The sequence below is a fragment of the Cupressus sempervirens genome, chromosome 7, assembly GCF_028749045.1.
Source record: "Cupressus sempervirens isolate cs-2001-9-10 chromosome 7, ASM2874904v1, whole genome shotgun sequence".
NCBI lineage: Eukaryota > Viridiplantae > Streptophyta > Pinopsida > Cupressales > Cupressaceae > Cupressus > Cupressus sempervirens.
In genome coordinates, this window is record NC_143124.1 from 119,285,400 (window position 1) to 119,299,434 (window position 14,035).

Below are 14,035 nucleotides of genomic sequence, written 5' to 3' on the forward strand. Positions count from 1 at the left end.
ATTGAACAACCTAAAGGTTTTATAGATCCAGATAAAAGGAACATGGTTTGCAAATTGCACAAGGCACTGTATGGTCTGAAACAAGCCCCTAGAGCATGGTATGAAAGATTGCATAGCTATCTTATTCAAATTGGATTTCTAAGAAATAATGACAACAGTAGTTTGTATATGAAGGAAGGACCAAAAAATAAAATTGTCCTGGTAGAAATATTTGTAGATGATACTGTTTTCACAGGGAATGATGATCTTTGTAAAGAATTATCAGAATAAATGAGCAAGGAATTTGAAATGTCAATGTTCAGTGAAATCAAATTCTTTGTTGGACTTCAAATTCAGCAGAACAAGAATGACATCTACATTACTCAAGCAAAATATGTCAAAGAGATATTGAAAAAGTTTGGTATGGAAGACTGTAAACCAGTTGGAACTCCCATGTGTACTGGACTAAAACTTACCAAAGAAGATGATTCAAAGGAAATAGATCAGACATTGTACAGATCTATGATTGGAAAGTTGCAATATGTAGTTCATACTAGGCCAGATATTGCTCTTGCAGTTGGAATTGTGGTAAGATTTTCAGCCAAACCAAGAGAAAATCACATGATGGCAATCAAGAGGATAATGAGATATCTGAAAGGAACTGAAGATTATGGATTATGGTATAAATTTGGAGGAAACCTAGACTTAAAAGTGTTTACTGATGCTGATTGGGCAGGAAACCTTGACGACAGAAAAAGCACAAGTGGAGGTGCATTCTTTCTTGGAAAGAGGTTGGTTTCTTGGACATGCAAAAAGAAAAATTGTATAGCTCAATCAACAACAGAGGCAGAGTATGTTGCTGCAGCAGTAAACTGTTCTAATATTGTTTGGTTCAAACAATTGCTACAAGGCATGAAGATGGAAATCAAGGAACCAGTCATCATGTTTTGTGATAATACAAGTGCAATCAACATATCTAAAAATCTAGTAATGCATTCTAAGACTAAGCACATTGCAATCAAGTATCACTTTGTCAGAGAATTGGTGCAGGACAAGGAAATCAGATTGGAATATGTCCATACAAAGGAACAAATTACTGACATATTCACAAAGCCTTTACCTAAGGATGCATTTTTGTATCTCAGAGGTAAGTTAGGGATTATTCCCCTATCTGAAGTTCACTAAAAATAAGTTTTAGTGATGCATCAGCTCCTACAAATTGAACAATCATCAGTTGATGCAACAAATCAAGGAAATATTGCATATGAATCAGTACTAAAGGTACAATGAAATTCATTGAAATTGGATTGTCTTTGGCATGTGTTGTCAAAGAGGGAGAGTTTTACTGTCATATCTTTTCTGAAATTTGATTATGTAATTTCTTCATAGAGGGAGATTACTGTAAGAGGGAGAGTTCTCTATCTTAGAGGGAGAATTGTTAATTGTGTTGTGTTGCTATAGACTTGCTTTCAAATTTCATTTCTGCTATGACATGTTGTGTTGCCATCAATGCCAAAGAGGGAGATTGTTGGATACAATTAAGTAATTGTGTATTGTCTTTGATGTTACACAAATGCCATATCAGGAAAATAGTTTACAGAGTCTACCGAGCTCAGTCGGTTAGTAAAGCCTTTTGCAGTGTATACCGAGCGTTCCTGTATGTCACACGGTGAGTTAATGATAACCAAGTTCGCTCGGTAACCTAAGAAAAGTTTAGTTCTTACCGAGATCACTCAGGTAACAAAGGATTTTGTAGCGAATGGTTAGTATTAACCGAGTTCGCACGGTAAGCTAAGAAAAGTTTAGTTCTTACCGAGATCACTCGGGTAACAAAGGATTTTGTAGCGAATGGTTAGTATTAATCGAGTTCACACGGTAAGCTAAGGAAAGCTTAAGTTTTCACCGAGCTCACTCAGTAATCAAAGACAGCTTTTACCGATTCCAATCGATTTCCAAAGGAAGTGGCAGGTTTACCGAATTCCCCGGTAACTGTAGTTTTTACCGAGTTCTGCCGGTTAACACAGGAAGCAGTTTTTTTTTAGTCGGCCAAAGAAGAATTTTGTTTTGATTATTAGTTCAAGCCGACTTTTGGAATATGTTTTGTCAAATTGGTTGGGCCGACCTGGTATCATGTATAGTATATAAAGAGAGGATCAAGATGTGGAAAAGTGTGCATACAAATAGTGCAAGGAAATGCAATGAAGAGACTTGTGTGTGCCTAAGCAGAGTTGAGCAGAAGGAAATCTTGGAGCTGCAAAGATATATTTAATCAGTAAGGATCTTGAGGAGCTAAACTAAGATCTGTATTCAGCAAGATAAGTTGCATGTATTTTCAGATCATTCATTGTTGCTTTCTAACCATTGTAACAATGATTCCAAAATCTCCTAACAGAGTTGGTTTAACAGCCATTCCATAAATCCTTTAATAGGGTGGCAATTCAGTTGAATTGTTCTAAAGACCTCTTACAAGGCCACTCCTAACAGGGTGATTAAATCCTTTAACAGGGTCACACCTAACAGTTTGTTTTGTAACCTTTAACAAGGTTGGCTCCTAACAGGGCTCACTTCAGAAGAGTGAAAATTGGTGACTAGTTGCTGGTGGTTTTTCCCATATTGGTTTTCCACGTAAATTTGGTGTCTACTGTGTTCATAATCGCTTTCTTTTGCATGGTTTCTTATTTCAGTAAATGCTTAATAAATTAACTAAACATCTATCCAGTTTTAAGCAGCAATTTATGTGTTTACCAAGTAACAGCAGCAACTAAGTTTAAGGCATCTTTGGGACTATTGAAAATGTTTTTGGGGTAACTGATTCACCCCTCCCCTCTCAGTTATCCCATCATCATTTTCCAACAAATGCAATATGGCCTTTTCCTTTTATGCAACAAGGTTAATTATTTCCAAACCTCACACTACCTCCATCATAGTGTTCAAATTTTTCAAAATTTTTTTTAATCTCTAGTCATATGGTGTGGACATCCACTATCTATGATTCATGAATCATTTTTACTAACATGAGATACAAGTGCCATCTTATCTCCTTCATCATCAAAATTCATCTTTTACAGTAATGTACACTATTTCATCGTCACTGTCATCAGAATTGTTAGCCATAAAACAAGTTTTCTTACCTTTGTCTTTGTAGGATTTGTCACTTTTGAATTTCTTCTTGCATTTTTACTTGTGGGTTTTCTTTTCTTGTTTTATTTCTTTGTTTGGATACCTAGCAACAATATGACCAATTTCTTCACAAGAAAATGAGATTAAAGGAATTTTACCTTTGTTCTTTCCTCTGCTTTTGGAATATTTCTTTGCAAGTAGGGCATCAACAATTTCAAGATCACTATCAAAACTTTCCTCAGTTTCATTCTAACTTCCTAATTGATCATCTTTTATTTTCTTTCCCTTTTCTTTGAGTGAGAGTTTAGCTTCAAATTTAGACTCAATATTCTTGGAAGTAGGAACATAGTTGTCAAAATTATGTAGTTCAAAAGTTTTCAATTTTCCTACTAGGGCATCCAAGCCTAATTTGTTATTTGAATCACATCTCTTTTCTTGAATAGTAGACTCTCTAATTGCATAGATGGGAAGAAAAGTTTTGAGTATTTTACTTACAACAATTTCTTCTTTGATTTCTCCTCTAGATGTTCTGATTGCACTGACATTGGCCTTGATTCTTTCCACCTCATTTGATAAAATTGTCCTCTAAGGCTTTTTTCTTTGGCTCTTCTTACATTGTCATCTCCTCCATAGATTTCCTTTAGTTTGTTCCACATATTAAAAGCATCTTTATAGTATTTGACCTCATCAAATTTAGCATAATTTAGAGCAAATGCAATATCAATCAACATGATGTTATGGTTATTTTTCTTAGCAATATCTTCAATTGATAATGTTCCAATAGGAGCTTTGTATTCTTCATCAAGATATTTGCAACTTGAATCACTGATGGTAGCCAAATGAAGCCTCATAAGTCCTTTCCATGCTGCAAATTTGTCTTTGTTCAGCTTTGGAATCTCTCTTTTGTAAGACATCCCAATCTTTAGCTTAGGTGCTTAAAACCTTCTCTACAAGCACCAAAAGATTTGATACCAATTTATGGAAACATAAGAGGAGTAACAAAGAGTGGGGGATGAATCAATTACTACTAAAATAAATCATAGATCCCTTAGATGTTAGTGTAAATAGATAGTTGAATATTGAAAAAGCTTGGTAAACACATAATGTAGTAACTTAGTAATAACTAGACTAGCTCGGTAGATGATTAACACATAAAATTTTAGATTATTATTTGTAATTATCATTACTTTAAATTTTTTGCAAACACATAATAGAAAACAACATAAACACATTTGACACCAAGATTTACTGTGAAAATCCAATTTGGGAAAAACCATCAATTGCAGCTAGTTACTATTTTTCACACTTTTGAAGTAAGCTTTGTTAGGAGCCAACCCTATTAAAGGTTACAAAACATACTGTTAGTTGTGACCTATCAAAGGATTTAATCACCCTATTAGGATTGGCCTTGTAAGAGGTCTTGAAACAATTCAATGGAATTGCCACCTTGCTAGATGATTTACAAATGGCTATTAAACCAACTCTGTTAGGAGATTATAGATAATTGCTACAATGGTTAGAGAGTAACAATGAATTAACCAAATTTAGAAGAAACTAAATTGTTGATCATAGATCTCTATTCTAGATTATACTTGATCCTTCTTGATTGAATAACACTTTTCTACTCCACAAGATATTCTGCTTATCCTTCAAGTTTGTTTTTGCTCTTCATCTTTTCCCATGCATTCAATACAACTTGCACACTTTGAAAACACAAATTGACCTTTTAATTATACCTTCCAGATTGTTAAGTCAGCTCAAATACAAACTAGAATAACTATTATTCATCATCATAGTTGGCTAGAACTAATAGATAAAACATTTAAGCTTCATATGCCAAAGTAAGAAAATCCTTCATTAGCCGGCCCTACTCGGTAGAAACTAATGTTGAAGAAATTTCTTGTTTTAACCAAAAGAACCTCGATTAATATTGGAAACTTGCAAAAATCATTTGGTAATTGAGTGAACTCATTTAACACTGACTCTGTTCAAATTTTCTTGATTAATTGAGTGAGCTCAGTTAACACTCTTTTCTGCATGAATTCCTTCAACACCTGAGTGAACTTAGTAGACACTATCTTTTGTGCTGATCAAACTTATGAATGCTCAGTAGACAAGGAGAAATTCATTCACTGACCAAGTAAGCTCAACATGCCCTTACTATCAACTAATATGACATTTGTTAACATCAAAGACAACACACAATTAATCCATTGTATCAAAGACATCATACAGTGCCACATAGTACATTATAAATATTGAAGAAACTAAATGCCAAAAACAATTGTATCCTCTTAGTTATGAAGCTATATTATCTAAAAATGCTATTGAAATATCCATTTATATTTATTCATAACACGCATAGCCCAAATTTGGCATGTAACTTGTTTGATATAATGCTTTGAGATGAGCCATTGAACAAGCTTTTTTAGAAGGATCTATCTATTAGATGATCCAATTGAAATTACATTAAGTTATTTAAATTGCAATACCCACCTATTAATCTAATTTCAATAAATTTATACTAAATTAATAGAATCTATCTATTTGTATGATATTGAATGTGTCACCCAAATAAATTTAAGTAGAGTGTGCTTTCTCATAGACTGCCTAAACAATAAGTTCTCTAATAACACCTAATTAAATTAGTATGAATTACTATATAAATACTCAAGACAAAAAAAATTATGAAATTAGAATAAGAATGTATTTTTATATCAATGCCTTGTATGTTTAGCTCTACATTCCCATATTTCTTAATTAATTGAAAATAAAAGAGGAGGAAGAAAGAGTTGAGATTGAAGTTAGTGAGAAATACCAATTGTAATCCAATGACTTGGATTAAAGTCTATGCAAGAAACTTTTAGAATAAATGTTTTAGAATGTTATATATGAGAGACATCATGGAAGTATGTGTAGGTAGATTTCCAAGCTGGGCACACAGTTAATGTGTGAGAGACTTCATTTTAAGATTTCAAAAGTGCCAAAGGTTGTGATGGAAATGTTGGCTTGTGGAATGACTAATAATGGGGAATATAGTATGCACACTAGTCTTGAGTACTATAACCAAACACATGAGCCAATATGTTATATAAATGCCATCAATTATCTTGCATACATCCTAGATAAGCCTAGGGAATTAACCTAAAAATGGCTCTTGCACTATTGCAGACCACTACCAAAAACACCCAACATGCCCAAATAACAAAATAACTCACTTTTGTATTTTATTTTATGGGCTCGATTTTGTCAAAATTTTGACCAAATTGGGAAACCCTAAGTTGGTCAAAATTTTGACCAACTCGGGCAAAAAATAAAATAAAAAACTATTCAAGAAGCCCATTTAGGGCTTGGTCAAAATAAGAGGTCAAAAATTGACATAAAATGTATTAGTGAATAAGATGAGCCTATCTAATGGACACTATGGGAGTTTCTTAGAATTCATCATCGTACCAGCTACCCTTAGGTAAGTGAATATTTTGAACTAGATGTACTAGGCACCAATTTTTGCAGTCCTTGTTGGTGCCTCTACTACCATCCTCTTAGAATAATCACCTTCTATGAATCAAATGATTGAAAAATGAAATCATCACTCACTGTCTAGTATTCTTTGCTTTGATCTAAGAGCTTCTTCTTCATTAATTGTGGCTATACAACATAGGGCTAGGCGTTAGCATCTTGCATGATTCCCTTCTTATACAATCCTGGGTAGTCAGTTGTTCTTGCTTCCACTAAGTACACCAAATATGATGTCATGTAAAAATTTGGATCAACTTTAACTCCTACCAACTATTCATCTAGGCTTTCACTAAGGATCATGGTCCAATCAATTGTTATTTTGGCTATTCTGATGGTTTCTATGAAATGGACCATCCATATAATAAGATGCCAACTACTAGTAGACCCATGACTCTACTTAAAGTGCAATGACATACTTGATGCCATCCTTCATATACCCTCTAGTCATGTCTACCTTTCTTGCTCTTCGTCCCATTGGTGTTCTATCAATAAAAAATGATGATTGTATGATTTTTATGGCCTTCTTCTAATTTTCCATATACCATATTTTTTCTTAATGATAAGTTATCTTCACACATTGATCAGCTCTTGGGAGATGGAATACTTTCTCAATATTCCTAAGTCAAAGGTCTAGGACTATCGCTTGTGTGATACTTTTGACAACTCTTTCTTCAGACACAATTTTCTGCCAATGCCATGACAAGGTTAGAAGATTGTACCGATGTAGGATGTCATTCCACATTGACCAAGCCTGATCTAATAAGTGTCAACACCATCAGGGACCTCTCTTTAGGCTTATTGTAGAGTACTAGGAATGTGTTATAGTCTATATGTCCCACCTCAATATCTCTGATCTCTAAATGTCCTTCATGAGAATGTGATTTCTTTGATGTACCTTGAAACTTCAATACTACAGGTTTTGGAGCAATCTCCTCTACAATTGAGGATGATGAGGAACCCATTTTATCTTCACACAAGTGAAAAACATTAGTCTAGGAATATGAAAATCAAACTCTCAAAACACTCTAATTGCTAAAAAATTAGACCCAAAACATGAAAACAACTTAAAACTAGCTTAAATTCTTCCACAAAGCCTTGGAATTCAAATCATTGCACTTTGTGCACCTTAAGAGGTGCACTAAATGGAATTTTATAGACTATTTTCCAAGTAAAGTTCCACACCTGTGCACCCTTGTGGGGTGTGCACCTGTACAACTACGCACATGCAAAGCAAGTTCCTTGTGGGGATGCGTAGCTTAGCTTTACTTGTATTGGTCTAAGGGTGCCCACATGTGCACTTTGATGGGGTGCACATGTGCACACCCTTATACTATCTATGTGTTAAGGGTAGAACAATGGTGCACAGATGTGCACCTTGACAAGGTGTGCATCTATGCACCATTATCGATGTGTTTTCTTGTTTTTTTTAAAAAGTTCCACATGTGCACACCATGGGGAGGTCTACACATACATACGTTTCCTTAGTTTAGCCTTATGTGAGTTTAACTCATGCTTATTTGTATGTGTGTGTAGGTTGACAGAGTGTGGAACACTTTTTTGGATGTGGATGTGTGGGCTTGGAAGTAAGGAGGAGGATAATGAGGAAGGGGGAGGGTGGTCTTGGACTTTGATAGGCCTAGGACAATGCACATTATGTGTAGGTGCACATCTCCAAAGGGAGTTTAAGTGTACACATGCAGATCTAGTGTAGTTGTGTACCTTGGGGAGGTGTGTATGTGTGTTAGGTGCACATGTACACTCTTAAGTACCTTAAACACAGTGTTTCTTAAAATTTCTCAATTCTGGGATTTGGGTTTCTTAGTTAGAGGACTAGAGCTTGACCCAGACCCTAAGTGGAATTTCAAAAATGACCTAGGGCTTAGACTAGGGGTTTGGGATTTTTTTTTTTTGCTATGGGGTGCCACATTTCTAGGAAGAAATGGGGCATGCATTGTGAAACCACAACAGTAACCTTAGAGTTGTCTCATGTGATGAAACTTGCCCACTTGCATTGTAGATTTGCTAGGTGTTTTTGTTTCCTCTAGGATTAGATGTTACTTGTGTCTTGTTACCCTTTGAGATAGTTTACAATTAGGTTTCCCTTGACCTTGATGTTGGTTATGACTTGTTGATTGGTATCTATATGAGACATGAGAATATCTCCTCAAGATGATGAGAGTGGGTCATTTTAGTTCCACAAGGTCAGGTGGTAGTGCATTTTACTTATACCATTGAGATTCAATAGCTAGCTAATGTTGTTGGATGTTCTTGTGTAGTTGTTCCTTTCTTTATGAGATGGTATTTAAGTTGGATGATTATATTCTGTTGTATTGTACTTGATTATCAGATATCTTATGATATGATGTATATTCTTTGAGCATTTCATAATAGGTGACTTGTATAGAGGATGATTATGCATTCTGATTTGGCCAAATGACATCTTATGTAATTATATAGTATTCAATTGGAATCGTATGTGTAATAATTCTTTGATGTGGATTTATTGTGTATCAAATTTTGTAATAATAAAATTTAGTTATATATGTGATTCAACCTCATAAGACCCTTAAGAGATGTAATCTATTTATAATGGTTGTATTTATGTGAGGTATTACTTCCATTATATTATCTCTTGTTGTTTATTCTCTATCAAAAAAAAAGTTTGGAAAACTTGCTGAAACTTTAGGTTAATTTCTATTGTATTCCTTGACGGGGTGTAAAAATGTAGATCACCATGCAATACTTCCAAATATATCACAATTGTTTACCATGTAAAACACAATATGATTAATATTCCTAATGGTTGGTATGATTACAAACTTTGAATTTGTATTTTAGTGTCCACACAGACAAAATAAAAGAAAAGGTTTGAAGAGAAAGAACAATAAAATTATGTGTGTGTACATTTACTGAGCTTAAGTGAGTTCATAGACTATAGAATTCCGATAATTATTGAAAATTATGTTCATTTTTAAAGGTGTTTCTTGTCTTTCTCAAATGCACACAAACATGAAGTTTTACAACCCATGGAAAATAGACTGTTTTTCATTATATCTTTGATATGGGAATAGCTTTTCTACTAAATTTACTTAGAAGTTTGGAGCTTAACCCAACCTAATCATTTTCCTTAAGAGTTGAATTCAGAGCCTAACGAGTGGAAAACAAGAAACTTGCTACTCCACTGTCACGAGTTTCGCACCTATTGTATGTGTTTTTGACAAAGAGCATCAAGATTGTTACATAGTGTGCCACATGTGAGATCGAAAGATGATTTGTTCAAATGATGATCAATTTCTTATTGGGATTGATTGGATGTACTTCCGATATTGAAAACAATCTTATTGTTATAAATGAGATTGAAGTAGTAAAGGAAAACAAATCTAAAACTGTTCATTACATATTGTAAGAACTTTTATGCCTACAAAACCAAATTAGTTATTTGGACTATTGTAGGGAATGAATAAGATAGATTCCATGACTTCAAGAAGGTGAGGAATATCCATTACATCATCCATTACGAAGAAACAAATGACTGTCACTAGAGGTCTGATCATGAATTCCTTTACCAAACACTAGAAGAAGTGATCAAGGCAGTGGCAACTACCTTAAATATTCCAGATACTGTGGGGTACACTCCACCAACTGAATTTGAAAAATTGATTGGAGACATCAAAGCCAATACTTGTGGTATCGAGAATGTTGTCATTTCAACACATTACCAGAATGACCTTGGTCTTGCAACAGCTAACACCTTAGCAGGTGCATATGCAGGTGCCAGACAGTTTGAAGTCACTATTAATGGAATTGGGGAAAGACTGGGAAATGCTTCAATGAAGGAGGTGGTGATGGTCATAAGATGTTGTGGTAGAGAATAGCTAGATAGCCTTTACATTGGAATCAATACAAAATAGATCACTATGACAAGCAAAATGGTATTAGAGTTTACTGGAATGTCTGTACAACCCCATAAAGCTATTGTTGGAGCAAATGCTTTTGCACATGAAAGTGGCATCCATCATGATGGTATGCTTAAATTCAAAGGTACTTATGAAATTATCTCTCTAGAAGATATTAGATTAGCATGGGCAAATGAATTAGAGACTGTCCTTGGACAACTTAATGGAGAAATGAGCTTGGAAGTCATGTCTTTATTTTTGGATCTGCTATATTACATTTTGAGGAACAAAAACTAATGAAGATTGCTTGTTTGGAGTTGATATAATTCAACCACCTAGTTGAAGTATTTGTATTGATAGAAGACCATATATGAGAAAACTTTTGATATCAACTCTTTTTCTATTCTTAACATTTAGACATTCAATGTATGCTATATAATAAAAGAGAGGGTTTTCTTGGATGAATATCATTGTTGACATAGATAGAAGAGCTAAGAAAACGAATAAATTCTAGCATGGACCTAATTTTCCCAAATAAAGAAAATTTAGAGGCAACATCATGTAGAAGTTAAAGAGTTTTTCTTTTAATAGAAAAGGAATATAGACAGATTCATTTTTATGAAACTGAAAGGCCACAGTTACAAAAATCTAAAGTCATGGTCTTTCCATATGATTTGAAATCATCATTTGGGGAAGAACCCCAGGTTAAAGAATCTTAATCACAGGGTAGTTTCAACTAAAAAGTTAGAAACTGAAGAGTCACATGGAGGTAAACCAAACAGTGGTTGAAGGAGATTATTTATTGCAAATCTTTTCCTAAAAAGGAGGTTCTACCTTTTTTGCATAGAGTCAGAGAGCTAGAGTAGAGGAGAGGGCACTTTTAATTTTTTCATTTTCATTCATGCATCAGAGATTGGTATACTACTTTTGTAACAGATTTGGCTATAGATTGCAACCAAATATAATCAAAATATTGTGTTTGTTGTGTTTAAAACAAGGAAAGTTTTGTTATGAATTGGAGTATTTGGGCATCACTTTTTTTATTACTTTAATTAGAGTATTGTTATGGCTAGTTTTGAGCACTTTCTTGCATTCTTAGTCAAGTGGTGATTGGGTGGTAGATTAGAGTACTGTCATCTGATCTTGTTGCAAAGATTTGGATGTTTAATCTTCATTTTCAATCTCATATCATTGCATTTGCATAACTAACAACATTCTTGCAATACCAATGTCGGGAAGTCATACTTGACGTATGAGTTCTCAAAGTTGGCTAGGTTTAGGATCTAAAATCTACCTAAGTTAGTCCTATATAGAATTAGCTTGGTTTTCCTCTACTATTTTTTGGTTAAAACATACCCTACAGTAGGAATTAGGAACTAAAATAAAATTCATTGAATATTATTCACATAGGGAGTTGTACCTTTATACAGAGGGAAACTGGATATTCTTAGAAATAGTTTCCCAATTGTTGAGTGCAATTGTTCTTCATAACCAATTTGACAAAATAAAGGAGAATCAAAAGAAGAAAAAATTTGTTTACCAACACCCATCAACAAAAATTACAAAACATGACTCAATGCACTCAACAAGAAGGACAAAATGTACTACTAGTTGGATTAGTTATCATTGATTGATAACTATCCTTTGAATTCAGAGGTACATCTCCCTCATGAAAGATATTCAATGAATGTGATATCTAGTTGTGCCTTTAACTTGAAGACACAAAATGAGTTTTAACACCTACACACCAACATGAGATGAATGCAATTACCAGATCTATGAATAATGAAGGAAGAGAAATAAATAACTACATAATTGCTTATTCAACTTCCCACATTACATTACAGAAGAGTTAAGAGGGGTTGCAAAGATCATTATGCGAAAATGTGAGTACATCAACCATAAGACTACATACATCACGAATCTGGTGTAATGAACATGACTGTGTCTAAAATAGGAAATAAAAGACCATAAGATCTTTTAAACTAGAAATACAAGTGTACAAACCATAAGATCAAACAAATGCACAACTTTTTTATTTTAGAAACATAATAGAATAAAAATAGTATTATTCCATCCCTTCATTAGAACCATACTACAAAATAAATCTTCCTTCCTCTCTCTATTACAAATTTTTGGAACTCAAAATGCCCTCTCTTGTCTTGAAAAATGTGTAGATATTTTCCCTAACTCGAGCCGAACCCTCTTACAATAGTTTTCTACCATTAAATAAATTTTGCCAAGAAGTTTAGCAACTGCCCTAACTTCTTCTTGCCAAACTCATTTTCCAATTATAGTGGTAATTAATTTTGTTAAAGAATTAATTATTTTGAACTTTCCAATATACCCTAACTAATGCAAATTACAATAATAGTAATTAATCCTTTAAAAAGAATTAATTATTTAATCATTTTTTTCCAAATATAATTGGTCCATTAACTTACCCTTGGAATCAACTCTTTTATTTTCACCCTCATATTATAATAATTAATTCATTATAGAATTAATCATATGGGGAATTAGAGTAATGGTTAATATTTAATGACTTTGCATTTAAAATATTTAATTCATTAAAGAATTAAGTAATATAAATGGAAAATAATTTGCAAGTTTTATAGGTTTCTAATCTCTTAGAGGGGAAATATTTAGGGTTCCAAAACCTTAGATAACATTGGTTCTTTCTAAGGGTTGCATTCTGTGTCAAGATGTAGAGAACTCTAGAATCATTGTCTATCTTTATCTAGTGCCTACATATTGGGTCATAGAATCATTATTCCCTTACCATTTGAATGAATATTGCAATGCATGTGTCAGCATCACTTTAGAGAGATTTAGGCTTTGAAACAATTTTTCACAATGCATCATACACCTCATCACTTCTATGTTACATAGGACTATAAAAAAAAATCCCCTTGAATATCATCCATTAGAAAGCCTTTGATTATTTTATTAGCACAAGCTTGTCTTTATCCAATGCTGCACCATCTTCTGGACTCCAAATCATTACTGGGCTTCAAATTAGCTACCTAGTTGAAAATAAAAATATTTCATTTTCTTCACTCTAAAAGTGTCATGCCCCAAACTGCGAGGGCAAAAAACACACAATTTTTTTTTTTTTTTTTTAAATATGAATTTAATTGCTCTAAGTTTGAAATGATTGATTACATTTTAAGAAAAGTTTCTCTACAACATCCTTAGTTTAAAAACTTTTGTGGAGGAATACATCGTTAGGATTCTGAAGTACATTATTATTAGATTGATATAAATGTTTACTGATTCGTTATTACATTGCTTAAACAATCATGCGAAAATTAATTTAATAACAATCTGAAGAAGATTGGGTTTAGATTATTCGAATAACTTAAGCTATTAGGACACGAACTAAACAAATTTTCAAAGATACTATTAATACCAACATTTCTTAAATCTCCAACTTAGCTTAATTTTCAACAAAAATTTAATTGAATATAAATTAAATCTAAACTAAATTTAATAATAATTTCATATTAAACTAATTTATC

General features: G+C 33.3%; 1 pseudogene; it reads left to right on the plus strand.

The window, feature by feature from the left end:
• LOC149545798 (2-isopropylmalate synthase A-like) overlaps window positions 1-10,811 on the plus strand; it is a 167,040-nt pseudogene extending 156,229 nt beyond the window's left edge.
• Window positions 10,812-14,035: the final 3,224 nt, after the last annotated feature.